General features: G+C 41.3%; 2 long non-coding RNA genes across 2 annotated transcripts in view; one reads left to right on the top strand and one right to left on the bottom strand.

Moving 5' to 3' along the window:
- LOC116697184 (uncharacterized) overlaps positions 1-9,300 on the top strand; it is an 11,553-nt gene extending 2,253 nt beyond the window's left edge. Inside the window, exons 2-3 of the long non-coding RNA XR_004333949.1 lie at positions 4,842-4,846; positions 9,190-9,300. This is a non-coding gene — a long non-coding RNA (uncharacterized LOC116697184). The remainder of the gene's footprint in view (positions 1-4,841; positions 4,847-9,189) is intronic.
- Positions 9,153-11,371, bottom strand: part of LOC116697188 (uncharacterized) — a 16,278-nt gene continuing 14,059 nt past the window's right edge. Inside the window, exon 3 of the long non-coding RNA XR_004333953.1 lies at positions 9,153-9,273. This is a non-coding gene — a long non-coding RNA (uncharacterized LOC116697188). The remainder of the gene's footprint in view (positions 9,274-11,371) is intronic.

Consider the following 11,371-nt stretch of genomic DNA (forward strand, 5'->3'; position numbering starts at 1 on the left):
CACACAAACACACACACACACACACACACACACACACACACACACACACACACAGCTGGCCTGACTGGCTGTAAGAACCTTTCAGTGTGGGTGGGTGTCCTTTGTGTGTCTCAGTGAGGAAAGGAAAATTAGGAAAATCCCCCAATGGAAGGACATGCACGTGTGATCCTCTCTTCTGATAGTTCAGTACTTACACAGGGGATTGAAGGACATTTTAACATTGATCATATGCAAATATATATCCAAATCTGTAGTGGTGTTGTCTACTCCTTTAATTACACGTCATTTAGCTGACGCTTTTATCCAAGTATATCAACTTACATTTGCTAGCACTGATGGGTTAAGTGTTGATGTTACGCAGTGGGATTTAACCCTAAGTCTCCCACACTAAAGGCATGGGTCATATCCCCTGCACCATCACCCCCCATTGTGTTTCATATTTATTTCATATAGACAAGCTACAAAAAGTTAAGCACTAAAGTTTGTATGATTTCCCTTATTTTTTTTGCTGTTGTTGTTTTTTACTGTGTTCACCACGTTGAATGATGTTGTATAGGTTGGGGTTGAATGGTGGTTGACTTTCAAGCCAAGGAGCAGAGTTCACTTCCCGGGAAAAACAAAAGACTTCCCACCCAGGAAATGTCTGGTACTTGGGAGTGTTTTAATCCAAACCACAATCTTTCTCCTAAACTTAACTAGCGGTTTCGGTGCCTAAACTAAACTTCCGCTACCGCACAACGCTCCCTTTTTTGTGCCTAAACTTAACCGTATACTTGTGAGACTTATGAGACAAAGATTTGATTATGTTGATTTTAGAGACACCAAAAAGACTAAGTTGAAATAAGATTTAGGCCATAAAATTGAAACAGACTTTTTTTTTACATCTCGTGATAAACTAACGTTGAAAAACCGTATAGCATTAAAGAAGACAAGTTCATTCATCAGATATGGCATTACTGAAATAAAATAAAGTCTCTGTTAAGGCACTGGTCGCTTACAATATACATATGTGGTCACGCTGTGTATACACAGATATGCCTGTATATGTTCCTGGAAGTTGCATCGGCATCACTGTCCTTTGCAGTGACCCAATTACATCATCTCATTTTCCTAATGAGTCTACTCTGCTCTTCCTTTAGTGCAAACTCTACATAAACAGCATAATCACAGCCGTAGTGAGCACCAGCGTAGCTGGAGGGCCCGCATCAGCGAACACGCAGACAGAGACCATCATGTACTGTAATCATACCATTGTACCATATTCATATTACAGGCACACACACTGATCCACGATGATCAACCACATGCCGCAGACAGGGAAGGAGGATCAATGAGCTTAATAGGATGTGACATAAAACAATACCAGATGGCCAATCAGCACTCGAAGATGTTTGATGTTACCGTGGGAACCCTGCAGGACAGTGCTGTCTTCATTTCTGCTTTATTGTATATTAGCTCTTACTATACTGGTTGAACCATTTAAAAAAACATTGGAAAGCACCTATAAAGCACAGATGAAGATTTGAATTTGAACAATGCCATCCACCCATGCCATCCTTCCTTTGTCTTATACAAAATGTGGGGTCAGTAACTCAAGTTCCACTTGCAAGTTGCTTTTCCAGAGCTCTTGGATGTATCACACGGTTACACAGGGTCATCAGTGGATGGAGGCGGATCCGTTGAAATGTAAAATCAGTCAACGCATTGTCATGAACGGGTTTGTATGATAACGTAAGAAAACGGATCAAAAACACTTTGTGTGAAATCTTATGAAAATAAGGCGATGGCCGACCGGTCATGTGGCAAAGTTTAGCCATACGGTCACATGCAGGCTGGAAGAACCTTACCAGAAAATGACTTTGGTAGCAGTTGAAGTTTTAGAATATTACTTGAGTAAAAGTCTTGAAGTATCTGATATGTATCTGATCTGAAAATATTTGATAAGTATATAAAGTGAGTGGATAAAGTAAAAAAATTGATCTGGAACTTTATGGCCAAAGGTGTGTAACGTTATCTTCATCACCACTGTTGTCGGGGTGGTCTTCATCTGTTACCATGGCGGCAGAGCCTGCACCAGGTGCTTCCATGACCAGTAATGACATGACATGTCAGTCATTAAGCTTCCTCTTGTTCTTGTTCCTGTTCTTGTTCTTGTTTGTCTTCTTTAGTTTTGGCCTATGTTTTCTTTAATTTATTTTTTTGTCGCATGGCAACAAATAGACATTATGTCCCCAACTGGAATGGAGCATGCATTATGCTTTTTTCCAGAGTAAGAAATATCTTCAGATTTAATATGTAGAAACAAGTAACTGAGATGCTCTGGGGAAATGTAGTTGAGTAAAAGTAAACATTTTATTTAGGAAATGCAGTGGAGTAAAAGTAAAAGTTTCCAGAAATATAAATAACAAACTAAAGTGACACTGGTCACATGATAATCATAGTTAATATTAGGGGCCGTTACAGTTAAGTTTAGCCAAAGAAAATGGAGTTACACTTTACTTGAACATATCTACATAAGAGTGGCATGACTGTCATGAACATAAACATTATAAATACGTAATAAACGTTGTATAACGAGTCTTTTAGTAGGTGACATTTGGGTTTGTCATGACTACTAAGTTATGGTTATGTTATGGTAAGGGTCATGGTCAGGGTTCATATGTCATGACCGTGTCATGACAGTGTCATGTGTCATTGCATATGTAATACGAGCACTTAAACTGCTTCAAGAAATGCCATATTTGCGAGTGCTGAGACTGGTTTTAGGAGTAAATGGAATGCTGGCCTTTCTGGAGTTAAATGTGCCCTGCTACACTAAATCACTTTTACTTGCATATTTTGAAATATGTCAGGTCCATATATCCATATGTGTTTGTGTTATGTGGTGAATGTGAAAATGAACTTCTACCTCCTCTGTCAGCTCAGGCCACTGGAAAGAAATAAGAGGAGAAATCAGGTCAAATACAACAGCTGGTCAGTCTGATGTCATGTTGCATGAGCTCATTACTATTCATGAGCTCGCCCTGTTGTGCTGGGAAAAGGATGCTGATAGCCAGGCTCTCATTGGCTAACAGTTACCCAATCAGAGTCAAGCAGCTTAGTTGGTTGAATATTAATGACAACTGGCACAAATGGAGCAAAATCTTCCTGCAGGCTTTCTACACCACGCAAGAATGGCTTGAAACAAGGTAACCAAGGTCTCCAAGGTAACCAAGTTACAGAGTCCATGGTAGAACTTCCGACATTACCACTAAAGTGATGAAATACGTGTGGCGGGGCCCCTTTGACAAAGTTTTCCATTGACGCCTCAAACGTTGACTATGTAAAAGGTGCTTCCTTTCGCTACTGTTGAAGAAGTATGTCGTTTGGCAGAAGGTACACGTTTCATGATTATTTAATTGTTCCTGTAGAAAAACCAAAAACGCAAACTTGTTGAACCTTTGACTTCTGCCTCTCGAGGTTTTTATAAAGCAGTCAGCCCCTCGACGCTGAGCTTTACGGGGATACAGCGAAGCTTCTCATCCCGCTTAAAAAAGCCTCAGCCCTGTTCTAAAACCACTGTACTGTAGCCTCGCGTGACGTGTTGATGAAATATACAGTGTAAAAGTGAAAGAGATGACATGTGGTAAGGGTTGTGAGACAGGTTGGAGTTTGTAGCGTTGAAGTTTAGACACGTGAGCCGCGTGAATGCCCCCCCCCAATCAGCCAAAGTTTTGGGGGTGAAGATGTTTTATAAATGCTTTCTAGAAGATCCTTCTTCAACTGTCAGTGTTGTCAGCGTTAACATTTGCTTTCTTGCAAATTCTCTTTTGTTCCCTTCATGCACCAGCAGCAAACCGCTGGAAATGAGTGGGGGATTCATTGCCCCTTTTGGAAATTCTGACAAACAACTGCTCAACCTCACAGGCGGGGCTGGCTACGGCCTGTTGAGTAAAGCAACTTCATCGCTATTATAGTGTGCGTGCCATTCATTTTAGAGCCGAAGATGCTTGCTTGCTGCCATCTTTCCCTCTGTCAGTATCTTTCTCTCTCTCTTTCAGCCCCCTCATGTCAGCGAGGTTCACATCATCCTCGTTAAGCGTTTGTCTCCAGTCTAACTCACAGATGATTATTCATTTAGCCGCTTTAGACAGCTCCCGTCAGCCACAAGGACTCCGCTCATCCACCAAGGGACAAATCAACACTGGTTTTTTTCTTCTCCTCCTCCTCCTCCTCCTCCTCCTCCTTCTTAGTTCTTTCCCCACTTCCCGTCTCTCTCCTGGGCTATTACACTGAGTGTTATGTTTACTATAACCCACATGCTTGTTAATTATAAATCACCGGGTCCTCTTACGTTCTATTAATTGGTACCTCCTCTCTTGGTCTGTGCAGAAGCGCCGGCAAATAAATTCAGGTACGGCTTCATTAAGTGGCCCTCTCACAACAGATCTTGACATACGCTACAAAGACAATGAAACCGGGAACTGCAGGGGAAAGAGTGGGGGGGCCTCGACAACTTTGACGCATACATCCAGGACATGGTAAACTCTTACGCCCCAACCCGCCCACTCCGCTCTGCATCAGCCAACCCGCTGGCTGCCCCCTCACAGCGAGGGACGACTAGTCCCCACTGTTTGCTGTCCTGGCTCCTAAATGGTAGAATAAGCTCCCCATTGACATTGGATGCCCGAAAGCCTACGCATCTTCCGTCGCAGGCTAAACATTTCTAAATCTCTAAAAAAAATCTCTTCTGACCCCACCTTGGTTAATAAAATCTTGTTGTCTGGAGTTTGTACCTTCAAGGTTGAAAGCACCTAACTGGAAGTTGCTTTGGATAAAAGCATCAGCTAAATGACATGAAGAAGAAGTTTATGGAAAGGATCCCTACAGAGGTCGATCCGTTTTTTTACATAAAAACATCTGTGAATATGCTATCGCCAAACCTCCCAGACTCCATTTAAATTAACAGTAATTTTATCATCCCAAAACACACTCCACATAAAGTCGACAGACACAAACTAAAACTAAGAAAATCCATCTTGTTTTGTCTTTCCACTTTTCCAACAATTACCATTCTGGATTGGTTGAAATAAACACATAGTTTACCCTTTCACATAGGAAACTATGCTGGATCCATACACGCTAAAAGTATGGTTTATTTAAATGGAGTCTGGTGCGTTAGACCGGTGCGAGCTTCCTTCTGCTTTTTTGGTTAAACAAATATCTAACTCTTTAACAAAACGTCTATCTCTGTAGGGATCCTTTCCATAAAGTTGTCAGACACCTGTCAGTGGCCAAAACTGGACTTTTAGTGGACGGAATTAACAATGCACATTTGCCCTTTAGGATTCCATTCCAGACCGGTTAGCGGCTAACAGGTACAGAGTTCTCACTCAATACTTGACCAAATTCAAAGATTGTGTTCACAGCAGACACTTAGACATCAAAGCATGCAAAAATAGGGTGCAGGTTGAAAAAAAAAAAAATACCCTTTCATTTATGTCAAATCCTCACCTACAGTGATAAACAAGTCATTTGACAGACATCATACACTGTAGAATATGATGAGAGAGAGAGAGAGAGAGAGAGAGACTGAGATGGATGGGTACAGAAAGAGCACAAAGGGAAAGAAATGGCCTCAGAGATACAGCCACTGAGGGTCTGTTCATGGACCTGAAATGACTGGGTACAGCATCACACCAGAGAGCTCCATTAGAGATAATTGGATGGATTTCATATTAATATATGCTCTGTCATTTAGCATTGCACACAGGCTTAACCCCTGCATGGGATCTCATCCCCTGCAACATCCTGCAATGATACACTTCACACTGATCATAGTGATTGGAATACCGTAGTCCAGAGCGGATGGCACACGGGAGGAAAAAAAAGACAGAAAGAAAGAAAGGAAATGCTGTCCTATTTCTTACATTGTCACCTTTTTCACTTGTTTAACTTTGGTGCTTTATAGTCAGCATTTGGATTTACATTTTGAAAATTGGCGTAAATAATTAGTTTATTTATTTAGTTAGTTGCTTCTTATCCAAAGTTTTTTCCTGTTAAATTGTAGCTTTAACTGCAGCTTACAATATACAATTAGAATATAGTCATATATTAAAGATAATTACCTAAAAATATATTTACAATGTTTCAATGTTTATAGATAAGCCCCCCCCCCCCCCCCCCACCCCCCCCCCCCCCCCCCCTCAGTGGCTGAAACGGGTAATTGCATTGTTTCAATTATTAGTGGAATAATCACATCTGGCATGACCAGCTATTTTGTTAATATTTTAAATAACAGAAAGTAACTAAATGGAGATAGGTAATACATCTTATTTTATGTCCTGCTTTAGTAAAAAATATATATTTTGGGACTCTGGGTCATGTGACAAGTAGCTCACCTGAGACACTAGTTGAAGCACATGCAGGACGCAAACAAAAAACAAAGTACTCTGGCACTTGGATGTGTTGCCATGCCAACGTTGCAATAAAGGTTCCTGATACCATGTATTTACATTGCTGTAGCTTAATTGATGGCACGTTTTATGTAGATTTGGACTTTTAAACATTTTATTCCACTGTGTTTCTACGGGAAGTGGAGAGGCCTCCGTCCACCTGTGGAGCTGGTGGTGACTGTCACGGTGCTGGATACACCGGGACCCTTTTTCTGGATCTACTGATCGATGTGGATTATTTTTTTGTGTGTCATTGGAGTACGGCAAAATGCAGATCTTTTTTTATGATGGTTTTTGGTCAAGTTATGATGATGGTTCATGAAGGGTTAACCACGCAGGCTGCACGATGGACTAACAGTTACCGTCATTACTAGCCTTTTTGGAACTGTCCCCAATAACAGCCACTTGGCCCAGCATTTAAACCAGGCAACCCCCCCACAGAATGTCTCCAGTACACCGGGAAGTCAGCAGTGACTCTTCCTAACTTGGAAGACCCACGTCAAAAATTCCCCTTTACCTCTTAACTTTTTTCCTCACCCTCCCTCTCCCTCTTCCTGATTTCCTCATCTGAGAGAAATCTCTTTCAACTAGCTGAGGAGGTTCAGGACAAATGTGGAGTCTGACATAATTATCAGCGGCTTGGCTTTAATCACACTCTCCTCGGACTCCTCAGTGCACATTATCTGACACCAAACACAGGCGCTCCCCTGCCCGAAACAGGCCAATTTAGCCTCCATACGCCACTCAGAAAGCCAGCCGTCACAGGCAGCTAGTGATGGACAGAGGAAAGGTGGCAGAACGGGAGAGCGGAGGAGACGGGCAGACATAATTATGCACCATATTTTGGCTTTGTTGTATCCTTTTTTTTATTCCTTTACTTTGTTCACTTTTAATAGGTCTGAACATGTGTCAGTTTGATTCAAGTCTAACAAAGCTGTGGATGATTTATGTCAAAAGGTTGCGGGAGAAAAAAAGAGTGAAGCGAGATTTGAGAGACAGTTTCAAGGTAGCGACGCTTCAATTAACCCGAGCTACCTGTATAGGATATCATTTTGAATGACTGCTGAATTAATAAGCGCTTTTTTTTTGAACGTCTCTTGAAATGTGTTCTTTAGACACATCAAATGTAATCAAAGGAAATTAAATTCTTGCACCTGGCTTAAAGTAATTTGAGGTCTTTTTTCAAATCCAAATTGTATCTCGTCAGAGCTGGAAGAGTCAAATTTGGATTTCAAACGTGAGCAGAGATTGGGTATAATTGTCATGGAATTTCATCTTGTTTCGCAGCACAGTTACATAGGATTCTGATAGTGGACTATTTGGCAACCCTCATAAATTGACCGTGAAAGTGTTTTCTCTCATGATTTGCATCGTCAAGAGCAAATTAGCAGAAACAACCCTTCTTATGACTCTCACACGAACAAAAAACTACTTTGGTTAGTGGTAAAACACTAGAGCTGGGACGATATGCCTTCGTCCCCATTTGATTCTGTCACTGAACATGGCCGCCGATTCAGTTTGGATTGCGATTTTTATTTAGTGCCATTGGATAGTATTGAGTGTTGCGATTTTCTTTTTATTCTTTAAAGATGTAATGTGTAGGAATTTCTCCCATCTAGCATTGGGATCATACATTGCAATTGTTGGGTTTCAGTAAGGGTACAGATTCAATTATTGTCAAATTATTAAAGATGGTTTATCAAAATTAATAAAGTTAGGAATATGGGTATTAAATAACTTTGCTACATTGACAAAATAAAAATGGGGCACCCCCCTGGAAACCAGGGACCAATAATGAACTGTGAAAACAGTCTCATAGGTCGATTGTTTTATTTATCTAATATCTCTGAGAGGAACAGACGAAGGGGTGAATTTGAGCACTGACCGTGTTCAACCAGCGATCATTACAACACATGTATGATCACAAAATAATAAACAAGTGCTATTTAAAGTATAGTAGAATTTATGTAACTTCAGAATTATCCATGCTAATCCATAATCCTTTAATCATCAAAACCTATATACCAATTTTACAAACTACAGCAAAGCAAAAACAGCAAATAGACATGCAGCAGGCACGTGTTGGTGGGTTGTGTGTGTGTGTGTGTGTGTGTGTGTGTGTGTGTGTGTGTGTGTGTGTGTGTGTGTGTGTGTGTGTGTGTGCGTGTGTGTGTGCGTGAGAGTGAAAAAGGAGGGGGATGAAGAGAATGCAGGGATTGCTAGGTAACGCGATCAAGACGATTCAACCTAGTGGATCGTGACGTTAGCTGGACAAAAGCCATTGAAGGTTGAAGAGAAAAGATACTTCTCCCCGGGGCGTTTGAGGACTCTAAGCCAATGGGATTTCAGAGTGTTGCTGAACTACAGGCCTGTAGTTCTTAATGGTCCGGCCAGTTGAACCCTCCCAGCATCGAGGTAACATCTATGTGTGAACTTTTAGGCTGCAAAGTCAAACTCAGGTTCCTTCTCTGTCTCTGAGCTCATGTTGGCCACATGTATTCTGTTGTTTAAGATCAGTTTAAGTCTTACTTTCCTCGGTCACAACACAATTAACTCTTGCGTGCCACGCAGTTTAAAGTACATATTACAGCCACGGTAGCCTTCACGCTTCAAAAAGCCGGTCTCTTAATCTTTTCGGTAGCCTTACTCTTTTTCTGGGTGAAGAAGAAGAGTCCTGTTCCTGAAGTTTTTTAGATTTTGAACACATGTGGTCGGTCCTCCATGTTTCCTTCTTCAGTGTTGCAGGGGCCGGGAGGCTACGATACCCATTAGCAACATTAGCACCCCCTGTGAGTTTATCATGTGACAGCAAAAAACGCGAAAGGTGGAGCAGTATGTCCTGTTTGTCCCTCACCGGCTAACGTATTCAAGATGGCAAATCAATATAGAGCACCTACCCAAGTTCATGTGAATGTAAAATTTTAAGGCAATAGAAATACTTGGAATTGATGGTGGAGGTAGATATTCATAAAAAAAGGAAGTTGAACGGGCAATACCGATTTTGATAACAAATAACACCACGTTACACACTGGCCCTTTAAAGAAACAAAAGTTGAACATCTCTAGAATAAATATATCATGAGACATTTCTGAATACAGATTGTTTTCTAAGAAGAATGCACATCACATGTCAGTCTGACATTTGTTTCATTTGTAAAGAAGTTCATAATGTGGATTTTCTGCATTTTCTTTGCTGGAAACAGATATGATGTAGTCTCCGTCGGCCATACCATTCAAACAGAAAACATTTAGGAAAATCATTTGTAAACACAATAAATTTAAAAAATATTGATTCTGGGGAAAAAAATAGATTTCAAAAATTGTTACAAAAAACAATACATACAATACAATCCAATTTTTGGATCCCCCCCCCCATCCTTATTAAAAACAAAGTGGTGAGACATGTTAATGTTAGCTCTGCGCCTCCCCTCTCCACCCTGAAATGGGTGAGGGAATGGAAGTGGTGGGATGCGGAGAGGTCGGCCAGAGTGGAAAGGAGAGAACTTCAAAGTGATGAAAGAGAGAAAGATCATGAACAGTAGCACTCGCTAATGTGTTCCCAGGATACAGCCTTTCCTACCAGACCCCGGACCTTTGATGCTGTCCCTGACAGACCAATGGGAGAAAAAAAATGGAGAGCCATCACTGGCTATTAGCAGGACGGTGCGATCTGTTTGGGGTAATAAGCAATGAGCCCGGACAGGGCTGCACTCTGCTTCAACCTCAGGAAGACTTTGGTGATGCTTGTGCTTGCATGGTAGTTCTTAGAAAACTGCATTGTGTTGAAATATGTGAAATATAAAGGATTGAAAATGGGGAGTTGGGAAAGAGACTCAGAGACCCGTTACTGAAATTGAGCTGTAGTCATGGCAATTCTGCATTCTGCATGGTTTTGATTGAAGATTAGGTTTTGGGGCATTTCCGGCCTTTATTTTGTCAGGATAGCGGAAAACATGAAAGGGGAGAAAGGGGGGGGGGGGGGGGGGGGGGGGGGGGTGACATGCAGCAAAGGGACGCAAGTTGGAGTCAAACCCGAGCCCGCTGCGTCAAGGAGTTGAACTCTCTACATGGGCGCCCACTCTACCAACTGTGCTAACTGGGAACCAATTCTGTATTGTTTTAATTGGTTTTATTATTGATTTCATCAGTTGCTTTTATCAAAATCATTATTATATTTATTTGTATTTTATGTATTGTTTTAAACAGTCTACGGTTGACGTACATGTTAGCCACTGTTTAGACCTTTTTAGTTATCTATCGTATCCTGTTTTTCTTCATTTCTAGCCTCTGGTGTTTCCTCCCTTCATAAGGCATTTCCCTAACTTCAGCCATTTGCGGTTTGGGCGTGTCAGTTTAAACGGAGATTGGTTATTCTACTGGAGCTCAGAACACCTGTGTGCATGGAGATCACTTTTGGCTCAAAACTTCGCTTGGAAAGCAAAACGTAGCAATGTAAATGTAGCCTAAGTTACATAAAAATGTAGGCAGTTACTGAGGAATGGTTGAGGTTCCTGAATGACTGGCACACCCACTTGTTCCTCATTTGTTCCGATGTAACTTCTCATTGACTTCCTATTACCTAATGTTCCATTAATGTCTGTTTATCACTAACTGATCCATAGTGCCCGATTCCCAGTCATTAAGCAACTTCTCATTTACAAACCAGTAACTACATAGACCTTTGTGTACTTTACTGCTAACTCTTACCACAAGACTAAGGTTAAAGCGATTCATATTGACTGGCATAGATATAGATATAAGTAGGATGCAGGATATGTTTAGTAAAGTATTAATTTCATAGCAAGGCAGTTTGGAGACTCAGTAAGAAAATGTAGGAAGGGAAAATACATATTATAAGAACAAAGAACGCATTCAGTGAGCAAGTGAAGAAGAGCTGGAGTTGGTGGGGGGCGGGGGGGTGTCCGCCCCAGCTCAGT

Source organism: Etheostoma spectabile, chromosome 10, assembly GCF_008692095.1.
Source record: "Etheostoma spectabile isolate EspeVRDwgs_2016 chromosome 10, UIUC_Espe_1.0, whole genome shotgun sequence".
In the NCBI taxonomy this organism is placed as follows: domain Eukaryota; kingdom Metazoa; phylum Chordata; class Actinopteri; order Perciformes; family Percidae; genus Etheostoma; species Etheostoma spectabile.